The sequence below is a fragment of the Dendronephthya gigantea genome, unplaced genomic scaffold (assembly GCF_004324835.1).
Source record: "Dendronephthya gigantea isolate DGI-Jeju-01 unplaced genomic scaffold, DenGig_1.0 000219F, whole genome shotgun sequence".
NCBI classification, from domain to species: Eukaryota; Metazoa; Cnidaria; class Anthozoa; order Malacalcyonacea; family Nephtheidae; genus Dendronephthya; species Dendronephthya gigantea.
Genome location: NW_021163229.1, coordinates 161,618 through 181,576, shown reverse-complemented (window position 1 = coordinate 181,576; position 19,959 = coordinate 161,618). Strand labels below are relative to the sequence as shown.

Genomic DNA, 19,959 nt, shown 5'->3' with positions numbered 1-19,959 from the left:
ATGTTTACAGTGTTACCTTGTATCTTTGAATTTATCCACTGGATAGTGGATTTAAACCACCTCCGAACCTTGGATAAATTTATCCGGTAGATAGCGATTTTTATCCGCTGGATAAAGTTATCCAAGCTTCGTGCGACGCAAATCACACGCTGGATAAAACTTATTCGTTGGATAGCGACTTATCCGTTGGATAGCGACTTATCCACATTTCGAACAACCGGCCCCAGGGGTCCAGAGTTCAACTCTCTGATGAGGCTCTTGTTGTCATACTTTTGTAAATTATATGCAACTATAGCTATTAACTATGGCAATTATTTAATCGTATTCAGAGTCCGTAGGGCTAACCATTACACCACAGGACATAAACACCTAGAAAAATTACTGAGAAATTCCTGGCTCTACAGTATATCTATACACGCACATTATTAAGATAAAGTAATTATATTCCCTGTATTCCAGGTAAGGACTTCCGTTTTACAAATTTATAGAACATGCATGTGTCCCAGAGAGTCATTGAAAAAAAACTAAACTGCAAGGATTATTTATCAAGCAAACGAATTGTTACAACGAAAATAAATTGGGTTTTTTAATTCACTAATTAGTAAGATAAAAATGTTGGATTTTTTTTTCATTGATAAAAGAGAAGGGAGCGAGCGGAGTTGAACCACTGACCTCTCGATCTGCAGTCGAATGCTCTACCACTGAGCTACACTCCCTGATCGTGCATACCTGTCTGATGCTATTCTCCTAGGTACCTGAAAGAACATTTCCCGCCGTTCTTACCTTATTCGAAATAGCACAAGTTTTATATTCATGGCATAGAAGCAGTGTGTAGCAAGCAGGGTGGCGCAGTGGAAGCGTGCTGGGCCCATTACCTAGACGTCAATGGATCGAAACCAATAACAATAAAATATTTTTGAGTGCACATTCTAGGTGTCATTTTTTGTTCAGAAAGGTAATTTTTCTTAAATGGAGTGTAGGAGAAAAGCCTGAACTCAAAAACTATACTCCCCGATCGTGCATACCGGCATGCGCTGATATTTTCTTAGATACCTGTAAGAACATTTCCCGCTTTTCTTAACTTATTCGGAAAAGCACAACTAATTAAAAGAAAATACAGATCTGTGTATATATCCATGGCATAGAAGCAGTGTGTAGCAAGCAGGGTGTGGCAGTGGAAGCGTGCTGGGCCCATTAACCATGGCCTGTTTGCCCGTCTAGCTTCAAAGAGAACGGTCTTAACAACAATTTGCCAATGGTCTAGTTAATGACTAAGCTGTATTTTGTTGTGAAAAAAAGTGGTACGTGTTCCCGTTCCAACATTAGATGCACTCTCTCAACTTAATTTAAGTATCAACCTAATAAGAATACTGTGTTGCATTGTGGGCTAAGAATTTGCATTAATGTCATCATATCAACAGTGACCACGAGTGTTTTTCCATGTGCCTCATTAGCTCAGTGGTTAGAGCACTGGTCTAGTAAACGAGGGGTCTGGAGTTCGAATCTCTGACGAGGCTCTTCACATTTTCCACTTAAACTCAATAAGTATCTACCTAATATAAATGAGTTTTGTGATTGGATTTTTGTAACAATAGTGAACAATGTTTACGATTCGTTCTTTTGGAAATCAATTTCCATAATACTTATTTGTGTTTTATAGTGCTTTTTTATCATTGCGGTTCAACAGGCAATTATGTAGTCGTGGCCGAGTGGTTAAGGCGACAGACTCGAAATCTGTTGGGATATTCCCGCGCAGATTCAAATCCTGCCGACTACGACTGTTGTTATGCAAGTGGAATTTCGTGGCCGTTTCATTTTACGTTTGCGAAACCATAAAAAAGCACCATAAAAAAGTCGCACGAATTCATTTTCTTGATGTTCAGTACTTGTATATGATGATTGATAAGGTCTTCATTGCTGACATGTCTACAACGTCTACATTCATGCATACTAGATCTCCTCCTTGCATGTATATTGAGAGGATTGATACTGCATGGGAAAAGTTTTATCGGGAGATTCCAATTTGAGTTCAACACTGCCTTTTTTTTTAAAGAAAGAAACTCAATCCCGAAAAAATTTCAAGTTTTGAGGGCAATCAGGGCTTGCACGGGAATCCAACCCGTTCATTATCTTTCGGTAATTTAAAAAAATTCCGGTATATAACATGAAAAACTAAGGTTTAAGAGACTTCCGTCAATTCGTGCTTGCGGAAAACATCCCATTTTGCTGTTGAAAACGAGCCTATAATTTCTGAATAAAGGTCCCAGTATCTAGGAGAGATCCTAGAATAAAGGTCCTAGAATAGAGATCCTAATAAAGGAGCAATAATTTCTGAATAAAGGTCCTTTTGACAAGAGGTAATTTCGCTTTAGTCCAATCACCGTATGTTTATTTACAATTTTAGTAACCGAATCAGAATGCATATAAATTTTACCACTTGTGTTAAAAGGATATAATATTAACCATTTCACATCAGGTATTGGAAATTTTTACTACTCTGACTGGTTTTTTTTTTAAACGGAATTCCACCTAGTGGCAATTTCTCGTGCTAATGAACATCTTCTGGAATAACAAGAGTCGTAGTCGGCAGGATTTGAACCTGCGCGGGGATATCCCAACAGATTTCAAGTCTATCGCCTTAACCACTCGGCCACGACTACTCGGCCACGAATCGCCTATTTTGCTTTATTACCAGTAGCCTGGAACTTACCTGTTTATTTTACCACAGATTTTACGTCGCGGGCACATTAATAGGTTCTCTGGAATTGGTATATGCCTTCCCAACTGCTTTTCAATTGGCAGCAGAATTTTGGAATTATAATAAGACTGAGAAGTAAAGGGTCTCGTGGAACTCGCGGTGACGGTCGCCGGAGGCTTTTATCGTAGGAATTGATTACTGATAGAAATCAGGCAGTTCACAGAGCGTGTAAATAGATCATGCATTAGTGATTGAGCATTCAGCAGCATATACGAGATAGCAATTCAACTGCAATCAATGGCTGCTAATTCCGATTTCGAACCTGAGCTGTTTTGGTCATGGGCGTTAAGTTTTTATTTCAGTTATTCTCTAAGGTATAATATATTATACGCTTTTTAATTTCAAATTAGAAATTATATAAGATAAGCCTACACAAGAAGTTTCATTATTTACCATGCCCAAGTTTAAGGGTTATACGTGGTTACATTGATGCAAAATCCTAGCGCACAATCTTTGTTTGAGGTTGATACTTAGATTAAGTTGAGAGAGTGCATCTAATAGGGAGTTTAAGCAAGACAACGAAGTACGAAGACGAAGACAAACTTCACAATTTTTAACGTCTGCGGATCCTTTGCGCATACTCTGCTTAAGGTCAGCGAAGAGGGTTTAACGTCCTCGTCTTGTTGTCCTGGTTTAGGACGAATATTTTGACAAAGTTCGTTGTGGTCAGTGTAAATGCATGCATATGGTTTATCAATGCATGATTAACTCCTAACGTATAAAAGAAAGGAAAATCGAACTGAGAGCATAATAGCATTATTATTATTATTATTATTAATATTATTATTAAAAATCTTTATACAGGATAAAAACATCAGTATATTTACAACTATGTATACAATTAAGTTTCACAGAAATAAAACTGCTATCCTTGTTTGTCCTGTTGAAAAGATAATTAATTTTGTACTGATAACTATAAACCTAAATAAGACTTATTTCGTTAAAATCAAACTATAATCTAAGAATCTATAAAAGAGTTTATAAAAACTTACAGTCAGGGAGCAAGGATTTAAACTTGTTAAGTTCCGGTTCCGTTCTTAATTTTAATGGCAGGCTATTATAAAGTTTAGCTCCACCAAAGTATAACCCCTGTTTAGCTGTCTCTAACTTTACTGGAGGTAGTCGCAATGAATGATTATTATTCCTCGTTTCCTTTGAATGACTAATTGTTTCAAAATAATTATTAAAAATCATGCTGTTTGTATGCTGTTCGATACATTTTCTTACTAACATACAGTTCTGTCTTTGGATGACTTCATGGATATCCGCAAGTGCATCATTTCCTGTTTTGATTTTGGCTCTATTTAGCAAAGAATTCAAACGCTCTTTTTGAGTTCGAGTATACGTCAGCTTAACTGGACCAGCATAGGTCAGAATTGGAAGTATCATCGTGTTAAATATCTGTGTAGCTGCGTTGATATCCAGGTATTCTCTCAAGCTTTTCAGCAATCTTAGACGGTTGCTTGCGCGTTTATAAGCTCGGGAAAAATTAGAATGTAACGTAAGAGCGCTATCAATGACATTGCCAAGATAGACGTACTCTGTTACAAAAGAGATTGAGATACCATTATAATTGATCTTGAACTCTCTACCGTGTTGCTTTACGCGCTTTGTAGTACCAAACAGCATTGCCTCCGTCTTACCTTTCTTGAGGTTGAGCAGAAGTTCATTTTCTCTGCAATAATTACCTATGCTTTCCATTTCCAATTTCAAAACTTTTTCAGTAACATCAATATCTTTATTTGCGTAGTATATGACGGTATCATCAGCATACTTTATAACATGGCAATTTATGTTTTCAACGAGGTCATTAAAGAAAACAATAAATAAGAACGGACCCAAGATTGAACCCTGCGGGACCCCACAACAAAGGCTTAGGACTCGATCTAACGCTCTCGATTTCAACTGTCTGAGTCCTATTGAACAGATAATCTGTGAACCAACTTAATTCTTTCCCCTTGACTCCGTACATATTCAGTTTATTTAGTAATAATCATTGTCGTTGTTTATTATTTATTATATGACCTGTAAGGCAAGAATCGTCTACCGAAACTTCCACTTACAGTCAGAACGAAGTTTTCAAGGTAAGATATATTCAAGTAACATCTTGAATAGTTCTTGTATGGAATATAACTGTTGTTTGAGATGTTACCGTAAAGAAGCATAACATCTTCCACTTCCAAAGCATCTTCTGAAAACATTGCTAAAATAGCCATCTTGTATTCAGCTCCGTTCATGATTACAAAATATGTATCGTGTTCGTAGTCCTACAACTGTGACAGAACTGCTCAATTTAAATATCCCGCTGCACGAAGACTTAAGACGAAGACCACTATTCCCAGTCTACCTCGGCCGAAAAAGGTCTTCGTCTTCGTACTTCGTTTCCTTGCTCAAACTCGCTAATGTTTGAACGAGAACACGTACCACATTTTTTTCTGAAGAAAATACAACATAGTTAGACCATCAGCGATTTGTTGTCAAAGGCCGTTCTCTTTCAAGCGAGAGGGGCGAACAGGGCTTGCACAGGAATCGAACCCGTGACCTCTCGCACCCTAAGCGAGAATCATACCACTAGACCAGCAAGCCAAGTACAGAACACGAGAAGTGTTCTTTTTCATCGCTCACAATAAAGACGATGTATAGCATGCATGGAAAAATATAAAAATCTTTTCATGTCATATTTATTACAAGCCAAGTTACTCTAAGTGAAAAAAGACTTGTAGGAATCTTAAATCACTGTTAGTACCGAGACCAGACAAACGCAATGATAGAAAATAGACGATTATTAGTAAACACGATAAGAAACTAGGTTTTAACCCTAAAGTCTAGAACGACGGAATTGGTTTCATTCAGTTCTAAACATTTTTACCGCGTAGCTGAACTATGAGGCTACACAAGAAGTTTCATTATTTACAATCCCAAAGTTTAAGGTGTAGGTACGTTACCTATATGAAAAAGCTTTGCTATTGGTTGATGATAACAATAGAACACAATAAAACACAATGACTTATCATAGATATTGATTTATAAAGAACAAGTCATAAAAATAGTTCAGTATTGCTATATATATACACAAGAAGCCGCTCAAAAAACTCGTTCATGTTCGTAGATACTTACTAAGATTAAGTGGAAAATGTGGAAAGCCTCGTCAGAGATTCGAACTCTGAACCCCTGGTTTACTAGACCAGTGCTCTAACCACTGAGCTAAGGAGGCACCCGGAAAAAAACGCATGCGCAAATAGAAATGTAAAAAAATGTTTCAAAAAACGTATTTTGCAGGGAAGTTTTTTCACAGCGATTATTGAATACGTAATGATCACAAATATTTAAGTCTTTTACTCACCCTTACCATACACAGTTAAAAAAATCAAGCCTTATCAGAGAGTTGAACTCCGGACCCCTGGTTTACGAGACCAGTGCTCTAACCACTGAGCTAATAAGGCAAACCCGTAATACTTTTGAAAAAGGTAAAATGAATCATCGGCGAAAAATAGTTATTCCTGCCAAGCTAAAACTAAAAGGAAAAATATTAGTGTTAAAGTTTGGTCGATCAATTCTGTAGCTTTCACAAACACCGTTAATGAGATTATCCTGTAGACGATGGCAATGGTAATCATACGGTGATACGATAGTTGAAAATGTTACAGTGTTATTTTTGAGTTACAAATTATTCTTGGGTTATGAAAAATGTGTCACGCACTATAAAAAAGTCGCACGAATTCATTTTCCTGATGTTCAGTACTTGTATATGATGATTGACAAGGTCTTCATTGTTGACATACCTACAACGTCTACATTTATGCATACTAGATCTCCTCCTTGCATGTATATTGATAGGATTGATGCTGCATGGGAAACGTTTTATATGGAGATTGCAACTTGAGTTCAACACTGCTTTTTTTCTTAAAAGCTAAGAAAGAAACTCAATCGCGCAAAAATTTCAAGTTATGAGGGTGATCAGGGCTTGCAAGGGAACCGAACCCGTGACCTCTCGCACCCAAAGCGAGAATCATACCACTAGACCAGCAAGCCACACCTGTGGAATTAGTTCATTATCTTTCGGTATAATTTTAAAAAAATCCGGTATATTACATGAAAAACTAAGGTTCAAAAGACTTCCGTTAATTCGTGCGGAAAACATCCCATTTTGCTGTTGAAAACAAGCCTATAAAAGAGCAATAATTTCTGAAAGAGGTCCCATTGACAAGAGGTAATTACGTTTTAGTCCAATCACCATGTTTATTTACATTTTTTTTAGTAACCGAATGGGAATGCATAAATTTGCGTTAAAAGGGTATAATATTAACCATTTCACATGAAGTATTAGCAATTTTAACTGCTCTGACTGGTATTTTCTAAAAAATTGAAAAAAACATTATGTCGCATGTTTTGAAACGAAATTCCACCTGGTGGCAAAACATTTCTCCGTGTTACATGAACATCTTTCGGACTATCAAGAGTCGTAGTCGGCAGGATTTGAACCTGCGCGGGAATATCCCAACAGATTTCAAGTCTGTCGCCTTAACCACTCGGCCACGACTACATAATTGCTCAGGAGTCGCTTATTTTGCTTTATCACGGATAGCTTGGAACTTACCTGTTTACTTTACCACAGATTTTACGTCGTGGGCATATTAATAGGATCTCTGGAATTAGTACGCCTTCCCAACTGCTTTTCAATTGCCAGCAGAATTTTGGAATTATAACAAGACTGAAAAAAAAGCAAAGGGTCTCGTTGAACTTGCTGTGACGGTTGGCGGAAGCTTTTATCATAGGAATTGATTATTCATAGAAATCAGGCAGTTCAAAGGGCGTGTAAATACATCATGCATCAGTGATTGTGCATCACAGCATTCAGAAGCATATCCGAGACAGCAATTCAACTGCAATCAATGGCTGCTAATTCTGATTTCGAGCCTTAGCAGTTTTGGTGATGGGCGTTAAGTTTTTATTTTTATTAGTTGTTCTCTACAGTATAAGATATTACACGCTTTTTTATTTCAAATTAGAACTTATATAAGAAGAGCCTACACAAGAAGTTTCATTATTTACCATGCCCAAGTTTAAGGGTTAGGTATACGTTACCTATATGAACAAGCTTTGCTCTTGGTTGATGATAACAATAGAACACAATAAAATACAATGAATTACTATAGAAATCAAATACTTATTGCGTTTAGGCGGAAAATGTGAAGAGCCTCGTCAGAGATTCTCTGGACCACTGGTTTACACGACCAGTGCTCTAACAACTGAGCTAAAGAGGCAGCCTGAAAAAAAAGTATGCGCAAATAGAAATATAAACAAATGTTTCAAAAAACATATTTTGAATGTAAATTTTTTCACGGCGATGATTGAATGCGTAATGATCACAAATATTGAAGTCTTTTACTCACCCTCACCATAGACAGTTAAAAAAATTAAGCCTTATCAGAGAGTTGAACTCCGGACCCCAGGTTTACGAGACCAGTGCTCTAACCACTGAGCTAATAAGGCAAATCGGTAACTCTTCTGAAAAAGGAAAAATGAATCACCGGCGAAAAAGAGTTATTCCTGCCAAGCTAAACCTAAAAGGAAAAATATTGGTGTTAAAGTTTGGTCGATCAATTCAGTAGCTTTTCACAAACACCGTCCATGAGATTATCCTGTAGACGATGGCAATGGTAATCATACGGTTATATGAGAGTCGAAAATTTTACAGTGTTTTTTTTTGAGTTACAAATTATTTTTGAGTTATAAAAAATGTGGCACGCACTATAAAAAAGTCGCACGAATTCATTTCCTAATGTTCAGTACTTGTATATGATGATTGATAAGGTCTACAACGTCTACATTTATGCATACTAGATCTCCTCCTTGCATGTATATTGATAGGATTGATACTGCATGGAAAAAGTTTATCGTGAGATTGCAACTTGAGTTTAGCACTGCTTTTTTTCTTGACAGCTCATCATACACATCTGACCCGTAATGTGATGTATAGTCTATACACGCGCATTATTAAGATGAAATATTTCTATATAATTTATATTCCCCTTTTCCAGGTATGGTGCTCTGGTTTACAAATATAATATAGAACATGCATGTGTCCAGAGAGTCATTCAAAAAACCTAAACTGCATGGATTGTTTATCAAACGTACGGCTGTTTCCCACGAAAATAAATTGGGATTTTTCATGCACTAATGGGTACCATAAAAATATTTAATTTTTCTTTAATTTATAGAACAAGAAGGAGCGAGCGGAGTAGAAATTCCTGGCTCTACAGTATATCTATGCACGCCCATTATAAAGATAAAGTAATTTATATTCCCCGTATTCCAGGTATGGACTCCCGTTTTACAAATTTATAGAACATGCATGTGTCCCAGAGAGTCATTGAAAAAACACTAAACTGCAAAGATTATTTATCAATCAAACGGATTGTTGCAACGAAAATAAATTGGGTTTTTTTAATTCACTAATTAGTTCGATAAAATGTTGGATTTTTCTTTCATTCATAAAAGAGAAGGGAGCGAGCGGAGTTGAACCACTGACCTCTCGATCTGCAGTCGAATGCTCTACCACTAAGCCACACTCCCTGATCGTGCATACCTGTTTGATGCTATTCTCCTAAAAGAACATTTCCTGCTGTTCTTACCTTATTCGAAATAGCACAAGTTTTATATTCATAGCATAGAAGGTGTGTGTAGCAAGCAGGGTGGCGCAGTGGAAGCGTGCTGGGCCCATAACCCAGAGGTCAATGGATCGAAACCATTTCCTGCTAAAGTTATCATTTGGATAAAAAAGATCTTTTCGAAATCTTATTCAAAAACATATATTTTTTCTCAAATGGGCTATAAGAGAAAACCAGAGCTAAAAAATTTACATAAAGACATAAAATTAACAGTTCCAGCAAGGTTCTACCGAGAATTTAACTCGGAATCCCGGATTCAGAGTCCGAAGTGCTAACCATTACACGGGGCCGAACCTAACCATCTACTGAAAGACACAGCAGAAATTGGTGTTTGAGACATTTCAACCCGGAGATCTAACCGCTGGTTCCCAATCGTGTATTTCTGTACGGCTAGCAAAGAGAAACCTTTTGAATAGCATTAAAAAGTTCAATTTTTCTTCCGAATACGTATTCTGCAATCTTTTCACAACTCATCATATACATCTGACCCGCGCTGTGATGTATAGTCTATACACGCACATTATTAAGATGAAGTATTTACATAGATTCCCCCTATTCCAGGTATGGAGCCCTGGTTTACAAATATAATATAGAACATGCATGTGTCCGAGAGAGTCATTCAAAAAACCTAAACTGCATGGATTGTTTATCAACCGTACGGCTTTTTCCCACGAAAATAAATTGGGATTTTTCATGCACTAATGGGTACCATAAAAATATTTAATTTTTCTTTAATTTATAGAACAGGAAAGAGCGAGCGGAGTTGAACTACCGAACCCAGTGACCTGTCAACCTGCAGTCGGATGCTCTACCACTATATGCTACTCTCTCTGAGCGTTCCATGCAGCATAGCTTTCATATGCTATATTCTTTGATACCTGTAAGAGAAAGCCTGAAATAAGACGGAGAAGAAGACGGAGAAAGAATGTTTTCAAAGAGTTTCTACCAAGAATTGAACCCCGATTCTCGAAGTCAGAGTCCGAAGTGATAACCATTACACCACAGACCCTAAAAATCTATCAAACTTACTGACGAATGTTGGCTTCATAGTATATAACTATGTAGTTTGCTACGCGCATGCACATTATTAAGATAAAGTATTCATATAATTATATTCGTGTTAAGCTTGCACATACGCTTCATTAGCTCAGTGGTTAGAGCACTGGTCTTGTAAACCAGGGGTCCAGAGTTCAACTCTCTGATGAGGCTTTTGCATACTTTTGTCTTTACAAAAGTATATAGGCAACTATAGCAACTATATAATTTATCCTACACAGAGCCCGAAGTGGTAACCATTACACCACAGGACATAAACACCTAGAAAAATTACTGAGAAATTCCTGGCTCTACAGTTTATCAATGCACGCCCATTATTAAGATAAAGTAATTATATTCCCTGTATTCCAAGTATGGACTCCCGTTTTACAAATTTATTGAACATGCATGTGTCCCAGAGAATCATTGAAAAAACACTAAACTGCAAGGATTATTTATCAATCAAACGGATTGTTGGAGCGAAAATAAATTTGGGTTTTTTAATTCACTAACTAGAAATACATGCATGCAGCAACCCCTCGCTATTTCAAACCAAATACACAATTTCCTGAGTTAACCTGACCTAAACTTATATTATGAAATGACACAAAACTCAAATCAGTCTTATTATATTTTACCGAGTATATTATAGCTAATGTTTCCATCATTCAATACAAAAATAATCATAAAGCTAGTGTAAACATTGCCCGTTCAATTTTGCTGCATTATACCATGCCAGCAATTAAGTAACGGTTTAAAATCGAAGTTTCAAACAATTAAAACAGTACAAAATCTTCACAGACAAAGAAAAAACTTCAAATGTTCTTTTATTCTGTAATTGCAGTCGACGCCGGCGGCTAAAAGTTTTATACTTTATAAATGTAGTGTGTATTTTTGATACCAAAATTCAAATTACACTTTCAAAAACACTTTTTGAAGTTAAAGCAAAGGTGTAATAGCCTTTAACAGGTTTATGCGTTTGCATAAAAAGCTGAAAATTTTACAAATAAACGCCATACAAAGCTGAAAAGTATACAAATACGGCTTTCTTATCGCGAAACAAATACGAAATAAACAAAGTAAACACGTACCCTTTGTCTTTGAAAACATTTATAAGTTTGCAGATTATGAATTATTCCTCTTACACGGCTTTGTCTTGACCGTATCCACGTTCATCTTTGCTAACTGTCATGCTTCATATATCTTGTTTCTTCTCGTTTTACTTTCTTTGCACCAAGTTTATGAAACGCTTTTACAAAAATGTTTACGAAATGACAGTTAATTTAAATTGCTGACGTTCTCATTGAAATACAAACTTTCTGTCTTAGCCAATCAGAACGTTCGTTGATTACCAGACGTTACTCGCGCATGCGCATAACTTACAAAACCACCAAACGTCGACCGTCCATGACAAAGAATTTGGACAACTTTGGATTCGGCTATGTTCTACCGGGTTCCGGGTGTAATTCCTAATCTCCGAGCGGAATTAGTACCCTCGCCGGCGCTCCGCGCCCGCTCGGGGATTAGTACGATAAAAATGTTGGTTTTTTTTTCATTGAGAGAAGAGAAGGGAACGAGCGGAGTTGAACCACTGACCTCTCTATCTGCAGTCGAATGCTCTACCACTGAGCTACACTCCCTGATCGTGCCTACTTGTTTGATGCTATTCTCCTAAAAGAACATTTCTTGCTGTTCTTACCTTATTCGAAATAGCACAAGTTTTATATTCATAGCATAGAAGCAGTGTGTAGCAAGCAGGGTGGCGCAGTGGAAGCGTGCTGGGCCCATAACCCAGAGATCAATGGATCGAAACCATTCCCTGCTAAAGTTATCATTTCAATAAAAAAGATCTTTTCGAAATCTTATCCAAAAACATGTATTTTTTCTCAAATGAGCTATAACAGAAAACCAGGGCTAAAAAAATTAGGGAAAACCAGGCCTAAAAGACATAAAAATAACAGTTCCAGCAAGGTTCTACCGAGAATTGAACTCGGATTCCCGGATTCCGAGTCCGAAGTGCTAACCATTACACCACAGAACCTAACCATCTACAGAAAGACACAGCAGAAATTGGTGTTTGAGACATTTCAACCTGGAAATCTAATCGCTGGTTCCCAATCGTGTATTTCTGTACCGCTATCAAAGAGAAACCTTTTGAATAGCATGAAAAAGTTCAATTTTTCTTGCGAATACGTATTCTGCAATCTTTTGACGACTCATCATATACATCTGACCCGGGCTGTGATGTATAGTCTATATACACCACATTATTAAGATGAAGTATTTACATATATTCCCCCTATTCCAGGTATGGAGCCCTGGTTTACAAATATAATATAGAACATGCATGTGTCCCAGAGAGTCATTCAAAAAACCTAAGCTGCATGGATTGTTTATCAAACGTACGGCTTTTTCCCACGAAAATAAATTGGGATTTTTCATGCACTAATGAGTACCATAAAAATGTTTAATTTTTCTTTTATTTATAGAACATGAAGGAGCGAGCGGAGTTGAACCACTGATCCCAGTGACCTGTTAACCAGCAGTCGGATGCTCTACCACTATATGCTACTCTCTCTGAGCGTTCCATGCAGCATACCTGTCATATGCTATATTCTTAGATACCTGTAAGAGAAAGCCTGAAATAAAAAAATAAATAAAGGCGGAGAATGAATGTTTTCAAAGAGTTTCTACCAAGAGTTGAACTCCGATTCTCGAAGTCAGAGTCCGAAGTGATAACCATTACACCACAGACCCTAAAAATCTATTAAACTCACTAACAAATGTTGACTGCATAATATAAAATTAAGTAGTTTGCTTCGCGCATGCACATTATTAAGATAAAGTATTCATATAATTATATTCGTGTTAAGCTTGCACATACGCCTCATTAGCTCAGTGGTTGGAGCACTGGTTTTGTAAACCAGGGGTCCAGAGTTCAACTCCCTGATGAGGCTTTTGCATACTTTTGTAAAAACTTTTACAAAAGTATATAGGCAACTATAGCAACTATATAATTTATCCTACTCAGAGCCCGAAGTGCTAACCATTACACCAGAGGACATAAACACCTAGAAAAATTACTGAGAAATTCCTGGCTCTACAGTATATCTATACACGCCCATTATTAAGATAAAGTAATTATATTCCCTGTATTCCAGGTATGGACCCCCGTTTTACAAATTTTTAGAACATGCATGTGGAGTCGAATGCTCTACCACTGAGCTCTACACTCCCTGATCGTGCATACCTGTTTTACATTTTTTTAGTAACCGAATGGAAATGCATAAATTTGCGTTAAAAGGGTATAATATTAACCATTTCACATCAAGTATTAGAAATTTTAACTGCTCTGACTGGTATTTTCTAAAAATTAAAAAAATATTAGGTCGTATGTTTTGAAATTTGAAACGAAATTCCACCTGGTGGCAAACAATTTCTATGAACATCTTCCAGACTATAGACGGTTGTAGTCGGCAGGATTTGAACCTGCGCGGGAATATCCTAACAGATTTTAAGTCTGTCGCCTTAACCACCCGGCCACGACTACATAATTGCTTAGGAGTCGCTTATTTTGCTTTACCACGGATAGCTTGGAACTTACCTGTTTATTTTACCACAGATTTTACGTCGTGGGCACATTAATAGGTTCTCTGGAATTGGTATGCCTTCCAAACTGCTTTTCAATTGCCAGCAGAATTTTGGAATTATAATAAGACTGAAAAAAAAGAAAGGGTCTAGGGGAACTCGCTGTGACGGTTGGCGGAAGCTTTTATCATAGGAATAACAGCATTCAGCAGCATATCCGAGACAGCAATTCAACTGCAATCAATGGCTACTAATTCTGATTTCGAGCCTTAGCAGTTTTGGTCATGGGCGTTAAGTTTTTATTTTTATTAGCTGTTCTCTACAGTATAAGATATTACACGCTTTTTTATTTCAAATTAGAACTTATATAAGATGAGCCTACATAAGAAGTTTCATTATTTACCATGCCCAAGTTTAAGGGTTAGGTATACGTTACCTATATGAACAAGCTTTGCTCTTGGTTGATGATAACAATGGAACACATGCCAAAAAAACCCAATGAATTATTATAGATATTCATTTATAAAGAACAAGTCATGAAACTTTGTTCAGTATCTTTATATACAAGAAGCCGGTCAAAACACTCGTTCATGTTCGTAGATACTTATTAAGTTTAAGTTGAAAATGTGGAAAGCCTCCTCAGAGATTCGAACTCTGGATCCCTGGTTTACTAGACCAGTGCTCTAACCACTGAGCTAAGGAGGCACCCAGAAAAAAAGCTTGGGCGAATAGAAATGTAAACAAATGTTTCAAAAAACGTATTTTGGAGGTAAATTTTTTCACGGCGATTATTAAATGCGTAATGATCACAAATGTTTAAGTCTTTTACTCACCCTTACCATACACAGTTAAAAAAATCAAGCCTTATCAGAGAGTTGAACTCCGGACCCCTGGTTTACGAGACCAGTGCTCTAACCACTGAGCTAATAAGGCAAACCCGTAATACTTTTGAAAAAGGTAAAATGAATCATCGGCGAAAAATAGTTATTCCTGCCAAGCTAAAATTAAAAGGAAAAATATTAGTGTTAAAGTTTGGTCGATCAATTCTGTAGCTTTCACAAACACCGTTACTGAGATTATCCTGTAGACGATGGCAATGGTAATCATACGGTGATATGATAGTTGAAAATGTTACAGTGTTATTTTTGAGTTACAAATTATTCTTGGGTTATGAAAAATGTGCCACGCACTATTAAAAAGTCGCACGAATTCATTTTCCTGATGTTCAGTACTTGTATATGATGATTGACAAGGTCTTCATTGTTGACATGCCACAACGTCTACATTTATGCATACTAGATCTCTCCTTGCATGTATATTGATAGGATTGATGCTGCATGGGAAAAGTTTTATCGGGAGATTGCAACTTGAGTTCAACACTGCTTTTTTTGTTAAAAGCTAAGAAAGAAACTCAATCGCGCAAAAATTTCAAGTTATGAGGGCAATCAGGGATTGCACGGGAATCGAACCCGTGACCTCTCGCACCCAAAGCGAGAATCATACCACTAGACCAGCAAGCCACACCTGGGGAAACAGTTCATTATCTTTCCGTGTAATTTTAAAAAAATCCGGTATATTACATGAAAAACTAAGGTTCAGGAGACTTCCGTTAATTCGTGCGGAAAACATCCCATTTTGCTGTTGAAAACAAGCCTATAAAAAATTAATTTCTGAATAGAGGTCCCTTTGACAAGAGGTAATTACGTTTTAGTCCAATCACCATGTTTATTTACATTATTTTTTTGTAACCGAATGGGAATGCATAAATTTGCGTTAAAAGGGTATAATATTAACCATTTCACATCAAGTATTAGAAATTTTAACTGCTCTTACTGGTATTTTTTAAAAAATGAAAAAAAATATTATGTCGTATGTTTTGAGACGAAATTCCACCTGGTGGCAAACAACTTCTCCGTGTTACATGATCATCTTTCGGACTATTAAGAGTCGTAGTCGGCAGGATTTGAACCTGCGCGGGAATATCCCAACAGATTTCAAGTCTGTCGCCTTAACCACTCGGCCACGACTACATAATTCCTTAGCAGTCGCTTATTTTGCTTTACCACGGATAGCTTGGAACTTACCTGTTTATTTTACCACAGATTTTACGTCGTGGGCACATTAATAGGTTCTCTGGAATTGGTATGCCTTCCAAACTGCTTTTCAATTGCCAGCAGAATTTTGGAATTATAATAAGACTGAAAAAAAGAAAGGGTCTCGGGGAACTCGCTGTGACGGTTGGCGGAAGCTTTTATCATAGGAATTAATCATTGATAGAAATCAGGCAGTTCACAGGGCGTGTAAATAGATCATGCATCAGTGATTGTGCATAACAGCATTCAGCAGCATATCCGAGACAGCAATTAAACTGCAATCAATGATTGCTAATTCTGATTTCGAGCCTTAGCAGTTTTGGTCATGGGGTTAAGTTTTTATTTTTATTGGTTGTTCTCTACAGTATAAGATATTACACGCTTTTTTATTTCAAATTAGAACTTATATAAGATGAGCCTACATAAGAAGTTTCATTATTTACCATGCCCAAGTTTAAGGGTTAGGTATACGTTACCTATATGAACAAGCTTTGCTCTTGGTTGATGATAACAATGGAATACATGTCAATAAAACCCTATTATAGATATTGATTTATAAAGAACAAGTCATGAAACTTTCTTCAGTATCCGGCGTTATATACAAGAAGCCGGTCAAAACACTCGTTCATGTTCGTAGATACTTATTAAGTTTAAGTTGAAAATGTGGAAAGCCTCCTCAGAGATTCGAACCTGGACCCCTGGTTTACTAGACCAGTGCTCTAACCACTGAGCTAAGGAGGCACCCAGAAAAAAAACCTTGCGCGAATAGAAATGTAAACAAATGTTTCAAAAAACGTATTTTGAATGTAAATTTTTTTTACGGCGATTATTAAATGCGTAATGATCACAAATATTTAAGTCTTTTACTCACCCTTACCATAAAGAGTTAAAAAAATCAAGCCTTATCAGAGAGTTGAACTCCGGACCCCTGGTTTACGAGACCAGTGCTCTAACCACTGAGCTAATAAGGCAAACCCGTAATACTTTTGAAAAAGGTAAAATGAATCATCGGCGAAAAATAGTTATTCCTGCCAAGCTAAAACTAAAAGGAAAAATATTAGTGTTAAAGTTTGGTCGATCAATTCTGTAGCTTTCACAAACACCGTTACTGAGATTATCCTGTAGACAATGGCAATGGTAAACATACGGTGATATGATAGTTGAAAATGTTACAGTGTTTTTGAGTTACTATTCTTTGGTTATGAAAAATGTGCCACGCACTATAAAAAAGTCGCACGAATTCATTTTCCTGATGTTCAGTACTTGTATATGATGATTGACAAGGTCTTCATTGTTGACATGCCTACAACGTCTACATTTATGATACTAGATCTCCTCCTTGCATGTATATTGATAGGATTGATGCTGCATGGGAAAAGTTTTATCGGGAGATTGCAACTTGAGTTCAACACTGCTTTTTTCTTAAAAGCTAAGAAGGAAACTCAATCGCGCAAAAATTTCAAGTTATGAGGGCAATCAGGGCTTGCACGGGAATCGAACCCGTGACCTCTCGCACCCAAAGCGAGAATCATACCACTAGACCAGCAAGCCACACCTGGGGAAATAGTTCGTTATCTTCTTCGGTGTAATTTTAAAAAATCCGGTATATTACATGAATAACTAAGGTTGAAGAGACTTCCGTTAATTCGTGCGGAAAACATCCCATTTTGCTGTTGAAAACAAGCCTATAAAAAAGCAATAATTTCTGAATAGAGGTCCCTTTGACAAGAGGTAATTACGTTTTAGTCCAATCACCATGTTTATTTACATTATTTTTTTGTAACCGAATGGGAATGCATAAATTTGCGTTAAAAGGGTATAACATTAACCATTTCACATCAAGTATTAGAAATTTTAACTGCTCCGACTGGTATTTTTTAAAAAATGAAAAAAAATATTATGTCGTATGTTTTAAAACGAAATTCCACCTTGTGGCAAACAATTTCTCCGTGTTACATGAACATCTTTCGGACTATCAAGAGTCGTAGTCGTAGGATTTAAACCTGCGCGGGAATATCCCAACAAATTTCAAGTCTGTCGCCTTAACCACTTGGCCACGACTACATAATTGCTTAGGAGTCGCTTATTTTGCTTTACCACGGATAGCTTGGAACTTACCTGTTTAGTTTACCACAGATTTTACGTCGTGGGCACATTAATAGGTTCTCTGGAATTGGTACGCCTTCCCAACTGCTTTTCAATTGCCAGCAGAATTTTGGAATTATAATAAGACTGAAAAAAAAGCAAAGGGTCTCGTGGAACTTGCTGTGACGGTTGGCGGAAGCTTTTATCATAGGAATTGATTATTGATAGAAATCAGGCAGTTCACAGGGCGTATAAATAGATCATGCATCAGTGATTGAGCATTCAGCAGCATATCCGAGACAGCAATTCAACTGCAATCAATGGCTGCTAATTCTGATTTCAAGCCTTAGCAGTTTTGGCCCTGGACGTTAAGTTTTTATTTTTATTAGTTGTTCTCTACAGTATAAGATATTACACGCTTTTTTATTTCAAATTAGAACTTATATAAGATGAGCCTACACAAGAAGTTTCATTATTTACCATGCCCAAGTGTAAGGGTTAGGTACGTTACCTATGTGAACAAGCTTTGCTCTTGGTTGATGATAACATAAGACCACAATAAAATACAATGAATTAGTATAAAAATCAAATACTTATTGAAGGTGGAAAATGTGAGAGCCTCGTCAAAGATTCGAACTCTGGGCCCCTCGTTTACAAGGCTAGTGCTCTCACTGAGCTAAAGAGGCATGCACGCGTAAAAAACATGCGTGGACACTGTCGATGTAATGACATTGATGCAAAATCCTAGCGCACAATCTTTGTATGAGGTTGATACGTAGATTAAGTTGAGAGAGTGCATCTAATGTTTGAACGAGAACACGTACCACATTTTTTTCTGAAGAAAATACAACATAATTAGACCATCAGCGAATTGTTGTCAAGGGCCGTTCTCTTCAGTTCAAGCAAGAGAGGCGAACTTAGCTTGCACGGGAATCGAACCCGTGACCTCTCGCACCCTAAGCGAGAATCATACCACTAGACCAGCAAGCCAAGTGTAGAACACGGGAAGTTTTCTTTTTCGCATATTTCAACGCTCACAATAAAGGCGATGTATAGCATGCATGCATGGAAAATATAAAAATCTTTTCATGTCATATTTATTACAAGCCAAGTTACTCTGAGTGAAAAAAGACTTGTAGGTATCTTAAATCATTGTTAGTACCGAGAGCAGACAAACAGGAGCAATGGTAGAAAAAAGACGATTATTTTTAAACACGATAACAAACTAGGTTTTAACCCTAGAGTCTAGAACAACGGAATTGGTTTCATTCAGTTCTAAACATTTTTACCACGGAGCTGAACTATGAGGCTACACAAGAAGTTTCATTATTTACCATGCCCAAGTTTAAGGTGTAGGTACGTTACCTATATGAACAAGCTTTGCTATTGGTTGATGATTACAATAGAACACAATAAAACACAATGAATTATTATAGATATTGATTTATAAAGATTAAGTCATGAAACTTTGTTCAGTATCGTTATGTACAAGAAGCCGGTCAAAACACTCGTTCATGTTCGTAGATATTTATTAAGTTTAAGTGGAAAATGGGGAAAGCCTCCTCAGAGATTTGAACTCTGGACCCCTCGTTCACTAGACCAGTGCTCTAACCACTGAGCTAAGGAGGCACCCAGAAAAAAAGCTTGCGCAAATAGAAATGTAAACAAATGTTTCAAAAAACGTATTTTGCAGGTAAATTTTTTCACGGCGATTATTAAATGCGTAAGA

The 19,959-nt window shown here is 37.0% G+C and overlaps 1 protein-coding gene and 26 non-coding genes across 27 annotated transcripts in view; 5 read left to right on the top strand and 22 right to left on the bottom strand.

Moving 5' to 3' along the window:
- LOC114539808 overlaps nucleotides 1–19,959 on the bottom strand; it is a 247,148-nt gene that overhangs the window by 85,367 nt on the left and 141,822 nt on the right. The window lies entirely within an intron of this gene.
- On the bottom strand, nucleotides 645–716 carry Trnac-gca. The gene has a single exon. It is a non-coding gene; the product is annotated as a tRNA-Cys (tRNA).
- On the top strand, nucleotides 1,696–1,777 carry Trnas-cga. The gene has a single exon. It is a non-coding gene; the product is annotated as a tRNA-Ser (tRNA).
- Nucleotides 2,579–2,660, bottom strand: Trnas-uga. Its single transcript has one exon. It is a non-coding gene; the product is annotated as a tRNA-Ser (tRNA).
- Nucleotides 5,273–5,344, bottom strand: Trnap-agg. The gene has a single exon. It is a non-coding gene; the product is annotated as a tRNA-Pro (tRNA).
- Trnat-agu lies at nucleotides 5,900–5,972 on the bottom strand. The gene has a single exon. It is a non-coding gene; the product is annotated as a tRNA-Thr (tRNA).
- Trnat-cgu lies at nucleotides 6,129–6,201 on the bottom strand. The gene has a single exon. It is a non-coding gene; the product is annotated as a tRNA-Thr (tRNA).
- Trnap-ugg lies at nucleotides 6,719–6,790 on the bottom strand. The gene has a single exon. It is a non-coding gene; the product is annotated as a tRNA-Pro (tRNA).
- Trnas-uga lies at nucleotides 7,220–7,301 on the bottom strand. The gene has a single exon. It is a non-coding gene; the product is annotated as a tRNA-Ser (tRNA).
- Nucleotides 8,179–8,251, bottom strand: Trnat-cgu. The gene has a single exon. It is a non-coding gene; the product is annotated as a tRNA-Thr (tRNA).
- Nucleotides 9,263–9,334, bottom strand: Trnac-gca. The gene has a single exon. It is a non-coding gene; the product is annotated as a tRNA-Cys (tRNA).
- Nucleotides 9,448–9,519, top strand: Trnam-cau. Its single transcript has one exon. It is a non-coding gene; the product is annotated as a tRNA-Met (tRNA).
- Trnat-ugu lies at nucleotides 10,566–10,638 on the top strand. The gene has a single exon. It is a non-coding gene; the product is annotated as a tRNA-Thr (tRNA).
- Trnac-gca lies at nucleotides 12,033–12,104 on the bottom strand. The gene has a single exon. It is a non-coding gene; the product is annotated as a tRNA-Cys (tRNA).
- Nucleotides 12,218–12,289, top strand: Trnam-cau. Its single transcript has one exon. It is a non-coding gene; the product is annotated as a tRNA-Met (tRNA).
- Nucleotides 12,434–12,505, bottom strand: Trnap-cgg. The gene has a single exon. It is a non-coding gene; the product is annotated as a tRNA-Pro (tRNA).
- Trnat-ugu lies at nucleotides 13,349–13,421 on the top strand. Its single transcript has one exon. It is a non-coding gene; the product is annotated as a tRNA-Thr (tRNA).
- Trnal-uaa lies at nucleotides 13,933–14,014 on the bottom strand. The gene has a single exon. It is a non-coding gene; the product is annotated as a tRNA-Leu (tRNA).
- Nucleotides 14,685–14,757, bottom strand: Trnat-agu. The gene has a single exon. It is a non-coding gene; the product is annotated as a tRNA-Thr (tRNA).
- On the bottom strand, nucleotides 14,913–14,985 carry Trnat-cgu. Its single transcript has one exon. It is a non-coding gene; the product is annotated as a tRNA-Thr (tRNA).
- Trnap-ugg lies at nucleotides 15,501–15,572 on the bottom strand. The gene has a single exon. It is a non-coding gene; the product is annotated as a tRNA-Pro (tRNA).
- On the bottom strand, nucleotides 16,001–16,082 carry Trnas-uga. The gene has a single exon. It is a non-coding gene; the product is annotated as a tRNA-Ser (tRNA).
- On the bottom strand, nucleotides 16,815–16,886 carry Trnat-agu. The gene has a single exon. It is a non-coding gene; the product is annotated as a tRNA-Thr (tRNA).
- Trnat-cgu lies at nucleotides 17,044–17,116 on the bottom strand. Its single transcript has one exon. It is a non-coding gene; the product is annotated as a tRNA-Thr (tRNA).
- Trnap-ugg lies at nucleotides 17,625–17,696 on the bottom strand. Its single transcript has one exon. It is a non-coding gene; the product is annotated as a tRNA-Pro (tRNA).
- On the bottom strand, nucleotides 19,149–19,220 carry Trnap-agg. The gene has a single exon. It is a non-coding gene; the product is annotated as a tRNA-Pro (tRNA).
- Nucleotides 19,787–19,859, bottom strand: Trnat-agu. Its single transcript has one exon. It is a non-coding gene; the product is annotated as a tRNA-Thr (tRNA).